Source organism: Babylonia areolata, chromosome 22 (assembly GCF_041734735.1).
Source record: "Babylonia areolata isolate BAREFJ2019XMU chromosome 22, ASM4173473v1, whole genome shotgun sequence".
Lineage (NCBI taxonomy): Eukaryota > Metazoa > Mollusca > Gastropoda > Neogastropoda > Buccinidae > Babylonia > Babylonia areolata.
The window spans coordinates 44,135,296-44,155,295 of NC_134897.1; positions in this window are offsets into that span (position 1 = coordinate 44,135,296).

The following is a 20,000-nucleotide window of genomic DNA, read 5'->3' on the forward strand; positions in this document are numbered from 1 at the left end:
GCGATGATGGTAAGCATGCTTAAACTGTCTCTGCCGTTGACAGCAAGTGGTTTTGGAAATTTGCATTTCTCTCAGGGGGAGCGATGTAATCGATCTCATTTGTTTTGGCTGTATGTTTCAGTTTGGGTCCGTTTTGTAGATCGCCGTGTTTTGTTTGTTTTACATCCAATATTATCTGCTGTATGCTTTTTAGTTTGTGTCTATTTTGTAGATCTTCTTGTTTGTTTTATATCCAATATTCTCTGCCGTATGGTTTAGTCTACGTCCATTTTGTAGAACGTCTTGTTTGTTTTATATCCAATATGTTCTTTCACAAAAAAAAAATGTTGAAAGCTTCGGCTGGGCAGAATGAAACTGTGATAGCAAGGAGAGGGAATATATCAGTATTAAATTAAAAAAAAAAAAAATGAGAAGAGAGGCAGGGAAAAGGAGTGGGTGATTGGGAGTTAGAGAAAGAGAAAGAGAGAGAGAGTGAGAGAGAGAGAGAGAGAGAGAGAGAGAGAGGGAGGGAGAGAGAGGAGGGTGGGGTAGACAGACAGACAGACAGAGGGCGAGAGACAGAGATGGATGAGGGGGAGAAAGAGAAAGGGAATGAGGGATGGACAGTGAGAGCGAGTTTGACAGAAAAAGAGACAGAAGAAGTGACATGAATAGATAGATGGACAGACAGACAGACAGACAGACAGACAGACAGACAGATAGATAGATAGATAGATAGATAGATAGATAGATAGATAGATAGATAGATAGACTGGTGGGTGGGTGGATGAATGGATGGGTGTTTGGGTGGATGGGTGGGTGGATGGATGGATGGATGGATGAATGGGTGGGTGGGTTAGTAGGTGGATGGATGGATGAATGGGTGGATGGATGGATGGGTGGGTGGGTGGGTGGATGGATGGATGAATGGGTTGGTGGGTGGATGGATGGATGGATGAATGGATGGATGGGTGGGTGGATGGGTGGATGGATGGATGAATGGATGGATGAATGGGTTGGTGGGTGGATAGATATATAGATGGATGGATGGATGGATGGATGAATGGATGGATTGATACATAGATACAAAGTCAAATATTCAAACAGATAAATATGTGCGTTTTAGCCTAAATGTGCTAAAGACATCGTTGCACTGCTGGAAGATGATGCGAGAATGCACAGAGGCAGAGTTCTTTGTAAATGTTAAAAATCACACACGGATTCTATGGCAATGGATTAGCTGCAGCAATAAAGAGAGAAAAAGGAGAGATGAAAAAAGGAGGGATATTAAGGGATGAAATGGAGAGAGAGAGAGAGAGAGAGAGAGAGAGAGAGAGAGAGAGAGAGAGAGAGAGAGAGAGAGAATGGGTTATTATAACGCTTGCTTTCCCTATAACTGCATCTCAACAAAATACCGTGGGGAGGGGGTGTGTGTGGGGGGGGGGGGTAGCTTTCTTTGTGAACACATCTGGGTTTATTGACAATAACGTCAGAAAGGAGACTCCCTCTTGCAGTGTTAGGGGAGCATGTAGAGCTGCGACTGCGTTTAAGTGGGGTGATTTGGGAACTTTAGCTAGAAGGGGGAATAGGCAGAGAGAGGGGGGGGAGAAGGAGAGAGGGGTAGAGAGATATAGAGAAATGGAAAGAGAGAGAGAGAGACAGAGAAAAAAACACATACAGAGAGAGAGAGAGAGGCAGAGAGAGAGAGAAAGAAAGAGAGAGACAGAGAAAAAAATACATACATAGAGAGAGAGGCAGAGACAGAGAGAGAGAGAAAGAGAGAGGGACAGAGAGAAAAAAAACATAGAGAGAGAGAGAGAGAGAGACAGAGACAGAGAGACAGAGAGAGGCAAAGACAGAGATAGAGAAAAAGAAAGAGAGAGACAGAGAAAAAACACAGAGAGAGAGAGAGAGAGGGCGAGACACAGAGAGAGAGACAGAGATAGAGAGGGATAGAGAGAGAGGGGGGAGACAGAGAGAGAGGGGGGAGACAGAGAGATAATTACAGAGACATATACAGACAGACAGACAGACAGACGAATAGGCAGATAAGCAGAGAGCCAGACAGACAAGGGAAGGCAGAGACAGAGAGGCAAAAACATTCAGATAGACACAGAAACAAAGATAGAATGAAAAGAGGAAAGAAAGAAAAAAAAGGAAGAAAGAATGGACAATGAGGGGTAGAGACAGAGCCAGCCAGCCAGCCAGACAGACAGAGACAGAGACATCAGACTTAGAGACAGAGAGCCAGAAAGACAAAGAAATATGGGACATGGAAGGATGTTGCGAGAATGAAACTTGCATGGATCGAGTCTTCAAACATTTAAAATCTCCGATTATATGATACATCAACAAAAGACAATAAAAAACAGATTAGGAAAGTTATAGTTGCTGGATGTGGAAATCGAATCAGTACTTGGCCAACACACACACACACACACACACACACACACACACACACACACACACACACACACACACACACACACACACACACACGATGAGAACCATGTGTCCCCACCAATAGTCACCGGTGAAGAGACAGACACAGAAAGGAACAGAGATATGGAACCGAAGACAGGCAAGAGGTCCAGGAGAGACAGAGACAGACAGAGAGAGAGAGAGAGAGAGAGAGACAGACAGACAGACAGACAGACAGACAGACAGACAGACGTAAATGAAGACAGAGAACAAGAAAAAAAAAACTGAAAAAGACAGACAGACAGACAGACAGGAAGACAAGCAGGCACAAAAATAGACGCACAATCCTTTCCCCCGTTTCTTAAAACCTGAATCTCAGCCGATGTCACTGATGTCCTACATGATGCAGTGGGTTGCGGGCCCTGATCAATAGTACTTCCGGCCACCCCCAAGACATCTAGGAACAATAAACATCTCAACTGGAAATCCTTGTCTTTCCTTAGCTTTCCATCGCTACTTTCTGGAGGGGGTTGGGTGGAGTTGGGGGGGAGGGTGGGGGTGGTATGAAGAAACTAGGGCAGTGGAAAACTGTTAATGGAAGAAGAAGGCGTGGGAGGAAGAAGAGGAGGAGGAGGAACAGGAAGAGAAGAAGAAGAAGACGAAGAAGACGAACTCAGAACTCAAAACGTTTTTGTTTTTTTTTTAATTCCAGGATTAAGTTTCTAGGTATGGCCTGTTCTTCTAATCTGTCCTTGCAAATCCACATTAGTTAAAATAGCACACACATGTTTATTTGAAGGAAAGAGAAGAAGAAGAAGAAGAAGAAGAAGAAGAAGAAGAAGAAGAAGGAGATTCTCATTCATTTCGCTTCATTTTTACCCTTTCTGTCGGTCTCCGTTTGGCTGGATGTCTGTGTTTCGGATGTTCTCTGTCCCCAGCGTCTCTCTGTCTATGTATCTGTCTCTCTGTCTACGTCTATGTCTCTATTTCTGACTCTATTCCTGTCTCCCTCTTTCTTTCTCTGTCTGTCTCTCTGTCTCTGTCTCTCTCCCTCACTCTTCCTCCCTATCACTCAATCACTCACTGTATGTATGTTTCTATATTTGTATATCTCAAACCCCTTCTCTCATTCTGTCTATCTCTCTTCAGTTTCTCTTTCTATCCCTTCTTGAATCTATGTAGCGACAGCAGGGTGACTAGATCAGACAGACTGCTCAGACTGGGGTCACTATCTAACGAAGGAGAAACAGAAACGGACTGTTTATTTTCTGTTTTATAGTGGTGTGCAGTGAACGTGGAAGGGAACGAAGGCGGGAAGAAAAGAAGGAATGAATGAATGAATGAACGGAAGAAGGAAAGAAGGAAGGAGAAAAGGAATGAATGTCAGGAAAAGCGAAGAAATGAATGAAAGAAGGAATGAAGGAAAGGGGGAAGAAAAAAGTGAAGGTAAGAAATAAATGAAGGAAGGAAAGAAGGACGGCGGCAACGAAAGAAGAAAGGAAGATAAGAAAGAAATAAAGGGATGGAGAAAAGAGGGGGAAAGGAATGAATAAAAGAATAAAGGAAGGATGGGAGGAAGGCAAAAGGAAGGAAATAATAAACGAAAGAAGAAATGAAGGAAGAAATGAAGAAAATGAGGAAGGAAGGAAGAAAGAAAAGGAGGAAGGAACGAATGAAGGAAGGTAGAAAAGCAACGATAAAAAATGCAGGAGGTAGGAAGTGAGGAAGAAAAAAAGAAAGAAAGAAGGAAGAAAAGAAAAAAAAAAAGGAAAGAAGAAAAGAAGAAAGGAGGGAAGGGAATACAGAACGAAAAAAAAATAAAAGGAATGAAGAAAGGAGGTGTATCAGAGGAAAGAAGTGATGAGTCTGCCATTTAAAACTGCATGGGAGAACGTGGAGGGGACTGGTGAGAGAGAAAAAAAAAAAGAAAGAAAAAGAAAAGAAAAAAAGAAAAGAGAAGAACTGAAAAGTGTTGTTTGGACATCGACAAACATCCAGTGTCTGAATGTGGTGTGTGTGTGTGTGTGTGTGTGTGTGTGTGTGTGTGTGTGTGTTAGTGTGTGTGTGTGTGTGTGTGTGTGTGTGTGTGTGTGTTAGTGTGTTAGTGTGTGTGTTAGTGTGTGTGTGTGTGTGTGTGTGTGTGTGTGTGTGTGTGTGTGTGTGTGTGTGTGTGTGCATTTTTTTTTCTTCTTTTTTTTATTTTATTTTGTTTTGTTTTGTTTATTCATGTCGTGGTCTGATTCTTTTTTAACGACGCCTTTTTTCCATTCTTTTCTGTCACAGTTTTTGTATCGTTTTTTTATTTTATGTTTCTTTTTTTCTTTTTTTTTTCTTTTTTTGTATTTCCTTCTTTGTTTATTTATATCATTTGTTTTCTTCCTGTCTGAGAATGGTATTGAAGACATCGGGTGATGACAGATTTTTTTTCATGTTCTTTACTTCTTTATTCGTTTGTTTGTTCGCTTCTTTATTTTCTTTTCTCCTTCCTATTTTTCTTTCTCCCTTCTTTCTTTCTTTCTTACGAACTTTGAAAATGATGACATCTGTTTCTTTTTTTTCTGACTTTCTTTCTATATTTCTTCCTTTATTCTTTTCTTTCCTTTCTTCCTTCTTTCTTCATTTCTTTCTTTCACCCTAACTTTGAAATTTAAGACATCCGGTGAAGGACTGAGACAAGAAAAATGTTGGTTGTTGGAAAATAAACACTTGCCTTGTCCTTTATTATTTTCTTTCCCAATATATCACCTTCTTCTCTGTTTTTCATTCTGTTTGGTTAACTTTTTTTTTCCTCTTTAATGTTGTATTTATCTTACATTTTCTTTCGTATATATTTTTTTTCCATGGCTTTGTTTACTTTATTTATTGCATTTCCACTCTTTTTTTTCTTTTTTTTTCTTTCTTTCTTTCTTTCTTTCTTCTTGTATCTGTGGTATCTCTCTATGACTCTTTTTCATGTCATTCCTTTACATGCTTATATGCATGTGCATATGCACAGACACAGAAACACACAGACACACAGACACAGACAGACACAGACACACACAGACACACACAGACACACACACACACACACACACACACACACACACACACACACACACACACACACACACACACACACACACACACACACGTAAATGATCATGCCAATCTGGCACTATTTGTTGTCAAAAGCTATTGATAAGAACCAATAATGTTTTCAACACCTTGGTTTCCGCAAGAGAAAATAACATATATTTGACAAGAGAAAGGGGGAGAGAGGGACAGATAGAAGGGGGGATGGAGGGGCGGGGGCGGGGGGGGGGGGGGTAAAAACTAAGAGACAGACATAAATACGGACCGTCAGAGAGACAGACAGACAGAGACAGACAGAGAGACAGAAACATACACAGAGACAGAAACAGCGAGGCAGAGAGACTTTTATCTATTGAATGGTCTCCTTTTTTCAAGGTTAGATAAGTTCTCGACAAGAATAGAAGCTTTCACCAAATATCATTCTTATTTCCGTAGATCCCATATATCGGTACAATCACCAACCAAGAATGTCAAGCTGACCCAGCAAGTAGTTTTTTTTTTTTTTTTTTTTTTTTTTTTTTCTCCACAGTTCTGTAGGACTGGTCGGAAATCGTATTGATCTTCCATTTCTCGTGTCAACAAAAAAATACACACAACAGGATGATGAATAGCAGGAAAAAAAAATGCAAAGGCAAATGAAAACGAAGAAGATGCCATTGCTGCTGGGTGCACATGTCAAATGATCGGTATAAGGACAAGCCCGGAGCCTCTTTTTTTTAGAGGAAGTGTCTGTGGGTTCGTTCCAACGTACCTTTTATCTACCTGTGCGCTAGCGGAGTCGGTAGCACAAAGCAGCATTGGCTTGAAGTTGTGTACCTTGTGAAAGGAGAGGGCTACCACTCTTTGCTATTTGCATATATACATGAACGAAAAAACAAAAACTCCCCCAGCACACGCACACGCACAAACATAAATGAAAGAGCATGCAAAGAGACAGAGGAACAGAGACGAGGGAGACAAGGGCAGTTTTTGTGTTCATGTAAGCATGCTCAAACAATCTTTGTGACACCAAGTGGTTCTTGCATTTGCATTGCTCCTTGAAGGAGTGATAAATCGATACCATGTGTTTGGCTGTGCATTTTAGTTTGTGTCAATGTATCCGTGTTTGTCGTTGTTTTTGTTTGGGTTGTGGGTTCTTTATATATTGTTCGTTTGTTTTGTTTTTGTTGTGTTTTGCTTAGGTTTTGCTTTTTTCTGTCAGAAGCAGAGAAGGACAAACATAGATAAATAAAATCATACCAGAAAGAACACAAAGGAGGAAAAAAACAAACAAAAAACAAAAAAGAAATAGAAACGGACAAGAATATTCTGAAAAAAAGGGGGATATAGAAACACGGGAAATTACAGAGCTTAAAAGAAGGGGGAGGGGGGGGGGGAAGGAAACCAGTTTTCTCTTCCCTTTGTATGCAAAACGCATGCGCAAGCATATACACAAGCACTCGAGACACCAAATGATGCTGAACCTCATGCGCGAATTCAACGGCAGAGTGTCAGATGCAGAATCATGTGGAGAATACACAACGAAAGCAAAGAAGACAAAATGGATTGATCATGGAAAAAGGAGAGAAAAAGTGAGAGAGAGAGAGAGAGAGAGAGAGAGAGAGAGAGAGAGAAGAAGAAGAAGAAGAAAAAAGAAAAAGAAGAAGAAGGGGGTGAGTGAGTGGGGGAGATAGAAAGAGAGAGAAACAGTGACAAATAGATAGATAGAGATACAGAGACAGATATAGAGAAAAGGCGAAAGACAGAGTCGGAGACAAGAGGGACAAAGGAAGAGACAGAGACAGTGAGGTTTAGAAAGTAATGAGAGAGAGAGAGAGAGAGGGGGGGGAGGGAGGGAGGGAGGAGAGGGGAGAGAGAGAGGAGAGAGAGAGAGGGAGAGAGAGAGAGAGAGAGGAGGGGGAGGGAGGGAGAGAGAGAGGAGAGAGAGAGAGAGAGAGAGAGAGAGAGAGAGAGAGAGAGAGAGAGAGAGAGAGAGAGAGAGAGAGAACAATAACGATTTTATTCTGATGAAGGCCAAAGCCCCTTACTGAAGGGGGTCACATTGTAAGAAAAAAAAACAAAAAAACCCCAGAGCAAATAGCATGATGCAGCAAATCGGCATAACAAATGAACCCACAATATCCAACACCAAAACACCGACTAACAGTTCGTCATCTTTACATTGCTAGATGGCTAAGTTTATGAGTAAAGTTATTTCTTGGCAACGTGAGCAAGCAAATTCTAAAAGTAGATGGATCTCTGTCATATTCTGGTTAAGTTGGTTGTTGTCTGAGGTCGCTCAAAGCAGGGCAACATATAAAAATGAAATTCATCTGCCAGACTGCAGATTGCATAAACGACATGTATGCACAGACTCACATATTCTGGAAATATATATATATATATATATATATATATATATATATATATATATATACACACATATATACACACACACATACATACATACATACATATATAAAAGAAACTTTGTCATGCACAGTTTACTTATCTGTTCATTTCTTGTCAATATAAGGTTCAATCACTTGCGATGTTTTACATAGTCTGAACTGTACAAGTACATTGCAAGTTTCCAAATGATTATGCCAATTTTGCCAATAACAATCCACTATTCCTTGTCCAAAACACCTTTAAACAACCTATAATGCCTTTAACATTCTGATTATTCCTCACAAACCAAAACCATGATAATTCAAACACTGGTGAACAAGCGTTGCCCATGTCTTCTTGCCATTATTATCCTGGCTCCCCAAGAAACTGCTGTACGGCGAACTCCAACATGACAAGCGCTCCCATGGAGGCCAAAAGAAGCGCTTCAAAGACACCCTGAAAGCTTCTCTGAAGGCCTTCAACATCAGCCACGACACATGGGAGCTGAATGCAATGGACAGACCAAAGTGGCGTTCAGCTGTCCACAAAGGCGCCAAATCCTGTGAGGCCAACAGAATCGCTGCAGCAGAGCAACGCAGACAGGCCAGAAAAAGCAGGGCCAGCAAGTCCCCGACAGCCGCCACCATCCCCTGTCCACACACACTGCGTCAGAACCTTCCGGGCGCGGATTGGCCTGACCGATCATCTGCGCACCAACAGAGCCCAACCCACCCACCCCCAGGATGACTAGATGGTCCTCATCGATCCCGACGGACGAATCACATCCTGGGAAATAACATCCGATAAGATTAAGAGAGTGGGAAAGAAAGAATCAAATACGCAGAGACAGAAACAGAAACAGTTTGACACACATTCAGAAACAGACACAGACACAGAGACAGAGACAACTTATATCCTGTCATCACAGGAAGAGAGACGTTCACAGGAAGGAAGGAGGTGTACCACCGGAAGGAAGGAAGTGAAGAATCCATCCATTTAATGATTTGGCAAACTGGGGATATCCGGGGAGGTAGTGTCAGCGGGAGAGGGAGAGAGAGAGAGAGAGAGTACGAAAATACATTGTTCAAATCACTTTGTTTTCAACTTTCTTTTCTGTTTGCTTTTCTTTAAATCTTTCTTTCTTGCTCTCCTCCTTTCTTTTGTCTTGCGGCCATGAATCTTCAGATGCCCATTTTTATAGAAAGAAAACCCTCTTCCTTTCTTTTTTTTTTTTTTTTTTAACTTCATCTTATTCTTTTTTTTCTCTCTGGCCATGAAACTTCAGACGCCCATTTTTAAAAAGAGGGAAAAAAAATCTTCGAAATCATTGCTCTTACATTTGAATTCCTCTTTTTTGATTCTTCATTATTTCATTCATTCTTAAGCGTGTTGGGTTACGCTGCTCGTCAGGCATCTGCTTTGCACATGCGGTGTAACGTATATGGATTTGTCCGAATGGAGTGGCGCCACCTTGAGTAACTTAACTCATTCATTCTTTATTGTTGCTTCTATTCATTCATTCATTTTTTTCTTTCTACATTTCTTACTATATTCCTTTTTTCCCCTTTCTATCGTTCTTCTTTACATCTCCTTTTCTTCCTCTGTTTTGATCGTCTACTCTTCTTTTTTTTCGTTCTTTCTATGTGTCTTAATGTTCTTTGATGTCATACTTTCATTCTTTTGACACATCTGGTTTATCCGTTCTTCCCTTTAATTCTTTCGTTCTTCTTCATTTCTTTTTCTTTCTTCTTTTTCTTGCTTTTTTCCTTTTTTTTCTTAATGTGTTCTCTTTATTCATATTTTCTTCTTCTCATTCTTTGGCTATTTCTTTCGTCTTCTCTTTTATCCCACTCTTTTTATCCTTATAAAAAAAGTTTTTTCCTTAAAAAGATAGAATTGGAAGACAAGGGGACCATGATTTGATTTCTTAAACCCCTTATGTCTCAGAGCAATAAGCGTTAACAAGGTTGCAATGACCCAGCTTTTCTTTCTTTCTCTTCTTATTCAACACATATATGTCAAACGACAAGGAAATTGCATTTGTCTGCCTTTTCACCCTGACAACGAAGAAATATCTGAGGAGAAGAATAAGCGCCAAAGGCATGAAACAATAAAAAGAAAAGAAGAAGAAAAAACAGACGAGAGAGTTGCAAGAGAGAGAGAGAGAGAGAGAGAGAGAGAGAGAGAGAGAGAGAGAGAGAGAGAGAAAGAGACAGACAGACAGAGAAACAGAAAGATAGACAGACAGAGACAGACAGAGAGAGAGAGAGGCAGAGACGGAGACAGAGATAGAGGATGAGATATAATGAAAGAGAAACAGAGAGAGACAAAGAGAGAGAGAGAGAGAGAGAGAGAGAGAGAGAGAGAGAGAGAGAGAGAGATTCTCTGCCTTGATTTAAGCATGCTCGAGCTGTCTCTGTTACTGACAGCAAGTGGTTTTGAAATTTGCATTTCTGACAGAAAGAGCAAGAATCGATCTCACACGTTTTGCTGAATCTATTAGTTCATGTCAACGTAAACCCCAGTGTTTATTTTATTTTATTTATTTATTTTATTTTACATCCAATACTCTTTTCAGCAAATATTGGAAGCGCGGTTGGTTTAATTTCGATACATACTGTTTGCATCTATCTCCCTCTCTCTCTCTCTCTCTCTTGGTCTCTCTCTGTCTCTTTGTCTCTGTCTGTCTGTCAGTCAGTCTGTCTGTCTGTCTGTCTGTCTGTCTGTCTGTCTGTCTCTCTCTCTCTCTCTCTCTCTCTCTCTGTGCCTGAAAACGTGTCTTCACCTGGCCAGGCAGAAAAAAAGGAAGACAGACAGACAGACAGACAGACAGACAGACAGACAAAAACCAACCAACCAAACAAAAACAGGAAGTAGGAAATGAAGGAACGAAGCAGCCTTTTTGAGAAAATAAACCACACTTTCTCTTCGTATGCTTTACATTCAATATGAGCACACGAGCATACACATACACCCACGCCCCAGAAATGCTGGAAAATATGTACTTGAGCGAAATTCAAGACAAAACGTTAGCTGTAGCAATATGACAGTCTGTCTCTGTCTCCCTCTGTCTCTCTCTGTCCCTCTCTGTCTCTGTCTCTCTCTCTCTCCCTGTGTATCTCTCTGTCTCTTTGTCTCTGTCTGTCTGTCTCTGTTTCTGTCTCTGTCTCGCTCTCTCTGTCTCTCTCTGTCTCTCTATCTCTGTCTCTCTCTCTCCCTCTGTGTCTGAAAACGTGTCTTCAACTGGCCAGGCAGAAAAAAAAAGGAAGACAGACAGACAAAAGACCAACCAACCAAACAAAAACAGAAAGTAGGAAATGAAGGAATGAAGCAGCCTTTTTGAGGAAATAAACCACACTTTCTCTTCGTATGCTTTATATTCAATATGAGCACACGAGCATACACATACACGCACACCCCTGAAATGCTGGAAAATATGTACTTGAGCGAAATTCAAGACAAAACGTTAGCTGTAGCAATACGACAGTCGGGAAAGAGAGACGAGAGAGAGAGAGAGAGAGAGAGAGAGAGAGAGAGAGAGAGAGAGAGAGAGAGAGAGAGAGAGAGAAGCGAGATCCTTTTAAAGAAAGAAAAGAAAATCATATACCAGATTATGTTGAGAGAGAGAGAGTGAGAGAGAGAGAGTGAGAGAGAGAGAAAGAGAGAGAAACAGACAGACTGACAGACAGACAGAGACAAAGAGACAGAGACAGAGAGAGAGAGAGAGAGAGAGAGAGAAAGAGAGAGAGAGAGCAGGGAAGTGAGGGAGTTACGTTAGAGGGTGGGGGTTCATGATGCTTGTTTTCGTCATAATTGATTCTCAACAAAGTATCAGGGGGATGGCTAACTTGTGAATAAATCTGTGTTTATTGACAATAACGTCACAAAGAGACGCCATCTTGCCGCGTTACGAGACCACGTGGGCTGTGATTGCCTTCAAGCGGGGTATGTTGGGAGTTAGTTGAGAGAGAGAGAGAGAGAGACACACACACACACACACACACACACACACACACACACACACACACACACACACACAGAGAGAGAGAGGGAGAGAGAGAGAGAGAGAGAGAGAGAGAGAGAGAGAGAGAGAGAGAGAGAGAGAGCAGATACGTAGACACGTGAATAACAAAAGAGAGAAAGACCAGATGTTTCGCTGTGTACAATAAAGCTACAGGAACGCACTGAAACATAAAACGAATAGAGAACGACAAATAAAAAGTTTGGGGAGAGAATGAGAGGGAAAGAAAGAGTGAGAGAGAAAGAGATAGGGGGAAGGAGGGAAGTGAGAGAGAGAAAGCAAAAACTGAAAGAATGAAAGGCCAGAGTTTGGAACTTGTTAATCTTGGAAAATTTTGGACTGTACTAATCCAGTCTTATTCATCGCCTTATCCAAAATCATTACACCACCACTATCAACCCTCCCCCCTCCAATCACCAGCTCACACAACCCCACTCTTCCACCACCACCCCTCCCAGCCCACCCCACCCCGCCTCCAACACAAAACGGAAGAACAGGAGGAGCAAGACTTTCACGTTGGGATGTTTATTGCTCCAAGAGGTCTGTTTAAGGGGGCCGGAAGTACTATTGATCAGGGCCCGCAACCCTAGCAGCAATCATGCAGCACACATCAGTGGTATTGGCTGGTGGTGGGATGCAGAGGGAATCAGGGAGGGGGCAAGCCTTTCGTGTCCCTGTCTGTCTCTGTCTCCGTCTCTTTACGTGGTTCTCTCTCTCTCTCTCTCTCTCTCTCTCTCTCTCTCTCTCAAGTCAAGATATAGGCCGTGAAATATATTTTATAACTGCTTTTCGACAAAGTCTAACCGATTGTAGATGGCAGGAATGGAATCAGCATAATTCTACCAGTGAAAGATTTGAGAACATTTTCTGTCGCGCATGTTGTGAAACCATATTTGCTTCTGAATTTGATAAACTACGAGGTTTAGACTGGGTATCTCTGATTGGCTGTACATCGGTATCGATACAAAATATGTTAGATAATCTGATTTCATTTGGTCCATATGTAAACGTTCAAAGGAAGATGAAGTTCATTGTGTTCCAGATGTGAAGTTCTGAAAGAAATCAGAGAAACATTAAATTTTATTCGACCCAGATACTATCGACAACCTTGTCTTTTTAATCTGGTTTTATTGTTGTCTTGTACTGACCATGATATTGCGCGAAATCTATGTTTGTTTGGGTTTTTTTTCTACAAAGCCTTTAGATATAAGGAAATACTTCTTAATGTTCCCGATTAACCTGATATATCCATAGTTGTATTGTTTTAATCTTTATGTCTATATCTGGTATTATGAGACACAAAGGCATACCACGAGAGTTACAACTTTGTAAGATTTGTAACATGTCTGTGATTGGGGATGAGTTTTCATCATCATCATGGCCTGGCTTCGCTGACGAAGATCTAGGAAGGGCGTTGTCCACGTCTCATGCAGGCACGCTCATGGCTGACAAGGCCAATGCGGGAAAAGCAGAGTCGGCCGCAGCGGTTGCAAGGGAAAGTCTGGTCTGGGTTCGCGGCTGCAGCGTCGTGGTTCTTCCTCCTTCTGCGTTTGTCCTCAAGGCTGGCCCTGCGGTTGTTTTCGAAGGAGGAGACAGCTTGGTGGATGGTGCGTCGCCAGGTCTCTCGATCAGCGGCTACTGCGGACCACTGGCGATGGTCAATGTGACAGGCACCGAGAGCTTTCTTCAAGGAGTCTTTGTATCTCTTCTTGGGTGCTCCTCTGTCACGGTGGCCAGTGGACAGTTCGCCATACAGCGCGATCTTGGGCAGGCGGTGGTCCTCCATCCTGGACACGTGCCCTGCCCAACGTAGCTGGGTCTTTAGCAGCACTGCCTCGATGCTGATAGTCTTTGCCTGCTCCAGGACCTCGACATTTGTGATGTAGTCACTCCAGTGGATGCTGAGGATGGTGCGAAGGCAGCGCTGGTGGAAGCGATCAAGCAGTCGTATGTGGTGCCGGTAGGTGACCCAGGTTTCGGAACCATACAACAGGGTGGGCAGTACAACAGCTCTGTACACGCTGATCTTTGTGTCTTTCTTCAGGTGTTTGTTGTTCCACACTCTCTTGTACAGCCTGCCGAATGCGCTGTTTGCCTTTGCAAGTCTGTTGTCGATCTCCTTGTCAATCTTGGCGTCAGACGAGATGGTGCAGCCTAGGTAGCTGAACTGGTGGATGAGTTTCATTTTATAATGGAATGTCGCAATTGTGATCAGTTACGAAATAGATATGTTCCTAAAAAATATTTGTCTCCAAAATCGTTTTTTGATTTTTGTAATATGCTCAAAGGAGGCAAAAAAAAGTCATTTTAGCTGTAAGTAAGATGATAAGATTTGCAAATGTTGCCTAACAACACTTTTGGAGTTGAAAGACATTTGTGTTTTCTCAGCTTTTATGTGACATTGTTGTGTATTTAGAAATGTCTGTTCTGGGCATGAAAACATTAGTTTGCAGTAATCCTCCATATTCCAATAGGAGTGAAAGGATAATTAAAACTTGAAACTTGAATATTTTCTGTTCATATTGCCCTTCATGTGGGGCCTAGGCCTAAAATGGATAAACCATCTGATTATGAATCTCTCTCTCTCTCTCTCTCTCTCTCTCTCTCTCTTTCTCTGTCTCTCTTCCTACTCTCTCTCTTCCTGGCGCCCCCTCTCGCTGTGGCTCTCTCCTTCCCCATCACACTCTTTCTAAATTCTTCATTTGTGTTCTCGTCCTCTCGCCAACTCACCCCCCCCCCCACCCCCACTCCCTCTCCCATATCCCCCACGCACTCTACCTAAAGCGAACTCTATTGTTAAGGACAAATTGTTTTTTCACACCTGACTCCGGTTTTTAAACTTTAAATAGCCTTTGTGTTTGTTGTTTAAAGCCTAGGAAATACAGCACAAATGATGATACAAAGAAGGGTTAACACAAAAGGGAACGCAGAACCCATTGTCATTCGATGCTCTAAGTTTTTGTGTTTTTTTTTTCTTTTTACTTTTCAGATTGATTTTAGTTCACAAAACTAGTGTTCTTGTCTGTGAAGTGGATGCGTCTGGCGTGCTGTATTTGTGAAACAGGGAAAATTACGCAGACAGAATGATTGGTATCGTTTTTTCTTCTGTCTTATTTCCGTGTCGTTTTTTTTTTTGTTTTTATTTTATTTAAGCATTAATTATTTCATCTGTGTGTGTGTGTGTGTGTGTGTGTGTGTGTGTGTGTGTGTGTGTGTGTGTGTGTGTGTGTGTGTGTGCGTGAAAGTGTGCGCGTGCGTGTGTGTTTGTTTGTGTGCGCTTGCGTGTGTGTGTGTGTGTGTGTGTGTGTGTGTGTGTGTGTGTGTGTGTGTGTGTGTGTGTGTGTGTGTGTGTGTGTGTGTGTGTGTGTGTGTGTGTGTGTGTGTGTGTGTGTGTGTGTGTGTGTGTGTGTGTGTGTGTGTGTGTGTGTGTGTGTGTGCGTGAAAGTGTGCGCGTGCGTGTGTGTTTGTTTGTGTGCGCTTGCGTGTGTGTGTGTGTGTGTGTGTGTGTGTGTGTGTGTGTGTGTGTGTGTAACTCTCTTGTGGAGTTTGTAAGTGTTTGACTCTTTTGTTTCAGTCCACAAGCAAGAACATTTAAAAACAAAAAAAACAAAAAAAAAAAAAAAAAAAAAAAACAAAAAAAAACAACCACCAAAAACAAACAAAAACAAACAAACAAACAAACAAAAAACACAAAAAACACACAAAACAAACCAACCAAACAAGAAAAACAAAAACAAAAAAACTTGACATTCATCAGTTGTTATATATTCTATTTTCAAGTCTCTAATCGTGCTATTCGCATAAGTTCGAAAACCTTAAAAAAAAATTCAGAAAACAAAATGAAACATTACCACACATATCTGTCTCTCTGAATCCGATCCGTTGGACAACAACTCCTCGAGTTTTCCCTTAGGTTACGTAAAACAACAGATAACTGAAATGAAAACAAGTAAATAAAAGAAAGGTGGTATGATAGATGAATGACAGAAATCTGAGTATTGCGAAAAAAGGATGAAGTTTGACGGAAATGCCATTGTGATTTAAAATAATGATAAAAAGAAATGATTTCAAAAAGATATCATCTGTTCTTCGTAGATTCAAAGTTTTCGATAACACGACTTTCTTTCTTTCTAGGTTCTTTTTTGTTTGTTTGTTTATTTTTTTAAAGTTTTTTTTTCTTTGTTTGTTCTCGCTGTACCGGAGAACAACAAGAAGAACGAGAGAGAGAGAGACAGAGAGAGAGAGAGAGAGAGAGAGAGAGAGAGAGAGAGAGAGAGAGAGAGAGAGATAAGAAAAATGTCGAAAAAAAAATACGCAGCCGTGTAAATTATTCATTGGCCAGCCACGTGCACATCTGTTTTATAGATGATTCTTGCTTCTTTTATTTCATTTGATTCTTTTTGCACTTTTTTCCCTGTCTTTCTTTGTTTTGTTTGACTAGGTGATTACAAGATCGCAGAATATCTTCCAAGGGTCAAGAGTGTGTCGCAATGTTTGTTCGAATGCATATTTGATAAGTCTGCTATTACGTTAAAGCGTACCGATGTAAGAAAAAACAAACAAACAAACAAAAAACCCAAACAACCCCCACCCCACCCCCATCTACCCCCACGCAAAAGGTAACTGGGATAAAGAGAGATAGTGAGAGAGAGAGTGAAAGAGAGGTCAGAGAAATAAAGAGAGAGAATATGAAATACATTATGTCTATCTATCTATCTATCTGTCTGTCTTGTCTGTTTTTCAGTCTATCTAATATATATATATATATATATTATGTGTGTGTGTGTGTGTGTGTGTGTGTGTGTGTGTGTGTGTGTGTGTGTGTGATAGATAGATAGATATAGAAGCAAAATAAATTATCAACATTGTCTTAACTGCTATCACCGTCATTGATAATACCGTCATCATCATCATCATCATCATCATCAATATCATCGCCTTCATCATCTAGGACCTTTCTTATACCAAGGTAATCAGGTTATCACCACTCTCACTCACTCTCCACATCGTTACGTCTATTCCCGCTTTAAGTTTTGCTGAATAGGGGCCCTGGAGGAGTATACTGGTGGTAATGTTTGAACAAGGATTTTATTTCAATTTCCTGCTGACAAAATATTGATAATCCGAGGACAGTACTGTCTCCATACAGCCACCCTCCAGCCTTTTTTTTTTTTTTTTTTTTTTTTGACAATAATTATTAGTAGTGCCCGTCATCATACGGTCTTCCCCTGCGAGCGATGTTTTTTTTTATTTTAGCGTCTTATTTTCTGTTGTAGTTTCTGTTTTGATTTGTTTATTACATTTTGAATGATTTTTATTTTATTTTATTTTTTTGGTGTATATACTATGATGTAATTTCATTTTATTGGATTCGTTTATCTATTTATATAATCAGCTATTTGTTTGCAGTGTTTCATTCCAATTACTTTTCCCCCTTTACATTTAATGGTGATGACATTGTCGACGACGATGATGATGACGATTATGATGCTGATTCTGAGGATGCTAATGATAATGATGATGATGATGATGACTCTGATGATGATGATGATGATGATGTGATTTCATTAAATTCCAAGACTCCTTGTGCGCTTATTAAAGAGGGAATGTATTCACTCTCTTACACGTAGAGAGCAAATATATTTGGAAAAAAAAAGATTTGAAGAGAAAGAAAATCATGATACACATATCTACATCAAATATTATTGTTTTTTGCGAATGCACAATTCCACCGTATGGAAACTGTGAGGAAAAAAATTATCTGTAGTTTAGATATCTAGGCTTATACTGAGATATATCATTTGGGCAAAAAATGAAACACAAGAAACACTTCCAACAAAAGTGGACACATCGAATACTTCCATTAATAACTTAGCTAGTCACTTCCAAACTTTAAGCAAAATGTTTAACATTAAGAAAAGAAAAAAAAAAAGATTTTGATATGTAATTAATATCATTTGCATGCATTGCTCCTGTGTAGATTATCGTGTTTTGTTGTATATTGTTTTGTAAGAAAAAAAAATGTTTGGAATGCATGCTTACTGAATACACTGCAAGAAGGGCTTCGGCAAAGTTTTGAATTTGTTGAATAGAAAATTCTGTGTCTGTCTGACTCTTTCTCTCTCCTGCTGTCTGCGTCTCCCTTTCTGGATACCCTTCGTCCACAAGCTGTCTCCCTCCTCTGGGTATCTATCTTTGTGTCTGTTTATGTATCTGTCTGTCTGACTGTCTGTCTGTCTGTCTTCCCCCCCCCCTCTCTCTCTCTGACTCTCTCCCGCCGCCCTTTCTCCCCCTCTCTCTCTATCTCCCGACCTGAACAACTAGTTATTCCAATTTAGCTTTCTGTCACGGGTGAAGCGATGAGGATTTACAAAGAAATCTGCTTGAAAAAAAAAGAAGAAGAAGAAAAGCAATATATGCTCCCCAGCATTTCCAGGTTCGCCAGAATTTCATGAATTCTTGAACAGTTGTTTGTTTGTTTTCCTTTCATTTTCTTTCTTTTGACCATTCCTTCTTTCTTCTTCTGTCCCTCTTCTTTCCCCTCCCTTAGTTTTGTATTTTCTTTCGTCTGCCTAAATGTGTCTGTCTGCCTAAATGTGTCTGTCTGCCCTCCTGCCTGTCTGTCTATCTGTCTGTCCGTTTGTCTCACTCTCTCTGTTTTTAGATGAGTGAATAACGGCCATAATGTGATCAACATTACTCTGTTTTGTGTCCCTGTGATATGCATTGATATTATCGATGAACATAAAAGGTTCAACGATTGTTGTTGGCTTTTTTTTTATAATAATCAATCAATCAATAACTAACTAAATGAATGAATAAATAGATAAAAAGAAAACAAAATGTAGACTGGTTAATAGGTAATGTTTATCTTCGGTATTTCCTTCTTTTCCCCCATGTTTCTTCTTTTTCTATTATTGTCTCAAAGTCATTACTACCCCCCCCCCCCCCACCCCCCAACAACAACAACAAAAACGTACACTAACTCTCTCCGATCTTTTCCATCTTTTTCATTTTATTCTGGCTTTTACCTTTCTGTCAATAATTCTACATATGGTTCTGTATATTATTCTATTTTCCGATGTCTTTCTCTTTTGTCATTCATTAATTCGTCCTTTTTCGTTCTTTTCTTTTTTTTAATTTCTTTTTCCTGTGCCTCCTTTCGAAAACTCTAGTGATGGAACAACTGACCTGGAAATCAAATAAAATCGAATCAAAAACTTCAAAATAATAATAATAAAAATAAAAATAAATAAATAACATATGGAAATCAATTCATGCAACCACGGGCTCCTTGATATGAAACCCATACACAGTCTGATCAGGCACACCCTAGAACTAGATTAAAACTTGTCAATAAAAAAAAAAATATTTTAAAAAATCCACAATTGCTGTCGATAGACTCAAACAAGCCATATGTGTGTGTGTGTGTGTGTGTGTGTGTGTGTGTGTGTGTGTGTGTGTGTGTGTGTGTGTGTGTGTGTGTGTGTGTGTGTGTGTGTGTTATCTTCAAAAACAGCGACCTGAATCTAGAAAAGACTACCTCGTGTGTTACATTGGGTTCAGAGAGAGAATGGCTTACACACACACACACACACACACACACACACACACACACACACGTATGTACAGAGAGAGAGAGAGAAAGAGAAGTGAGGAAATAGACAGACAGATAGACAAAAGGTACATTGAAGAAGAAAGAGACAAAGGCATACAGACAGACAGCAACGAGACAGGGATAGACATAAACAGCGACAGACAAACAAACATACAGAGAGGAGACAGACTTGTTGAGGTGGACGACTTCAAATATTTGAGTAGATGATGGCCCTGTAATATACACACAGGAGGGCTGAACTTTAATGGAACTGGGGCTTCCATTACGTCCATCCAAAATCAGTGCCCTGGGGGGGGGGGGGGGGGGGGGGGGCTGGCTGAGGCCTATACCTCGTACACTGGCCAGCCTGACATCATGACATCACCCTCCACTCCTTCCTCTTCTCTCTTTTCTCCTGTGTCTTCAACCTTCATCACTACCACTTTCCCCCCTTTACCCTCATTAACCCGTTTTTTTCTGGAAAAAAAAAATCACCAAAATACCCCAAACAATCCTTCATTGAGCGCATGACCTTTT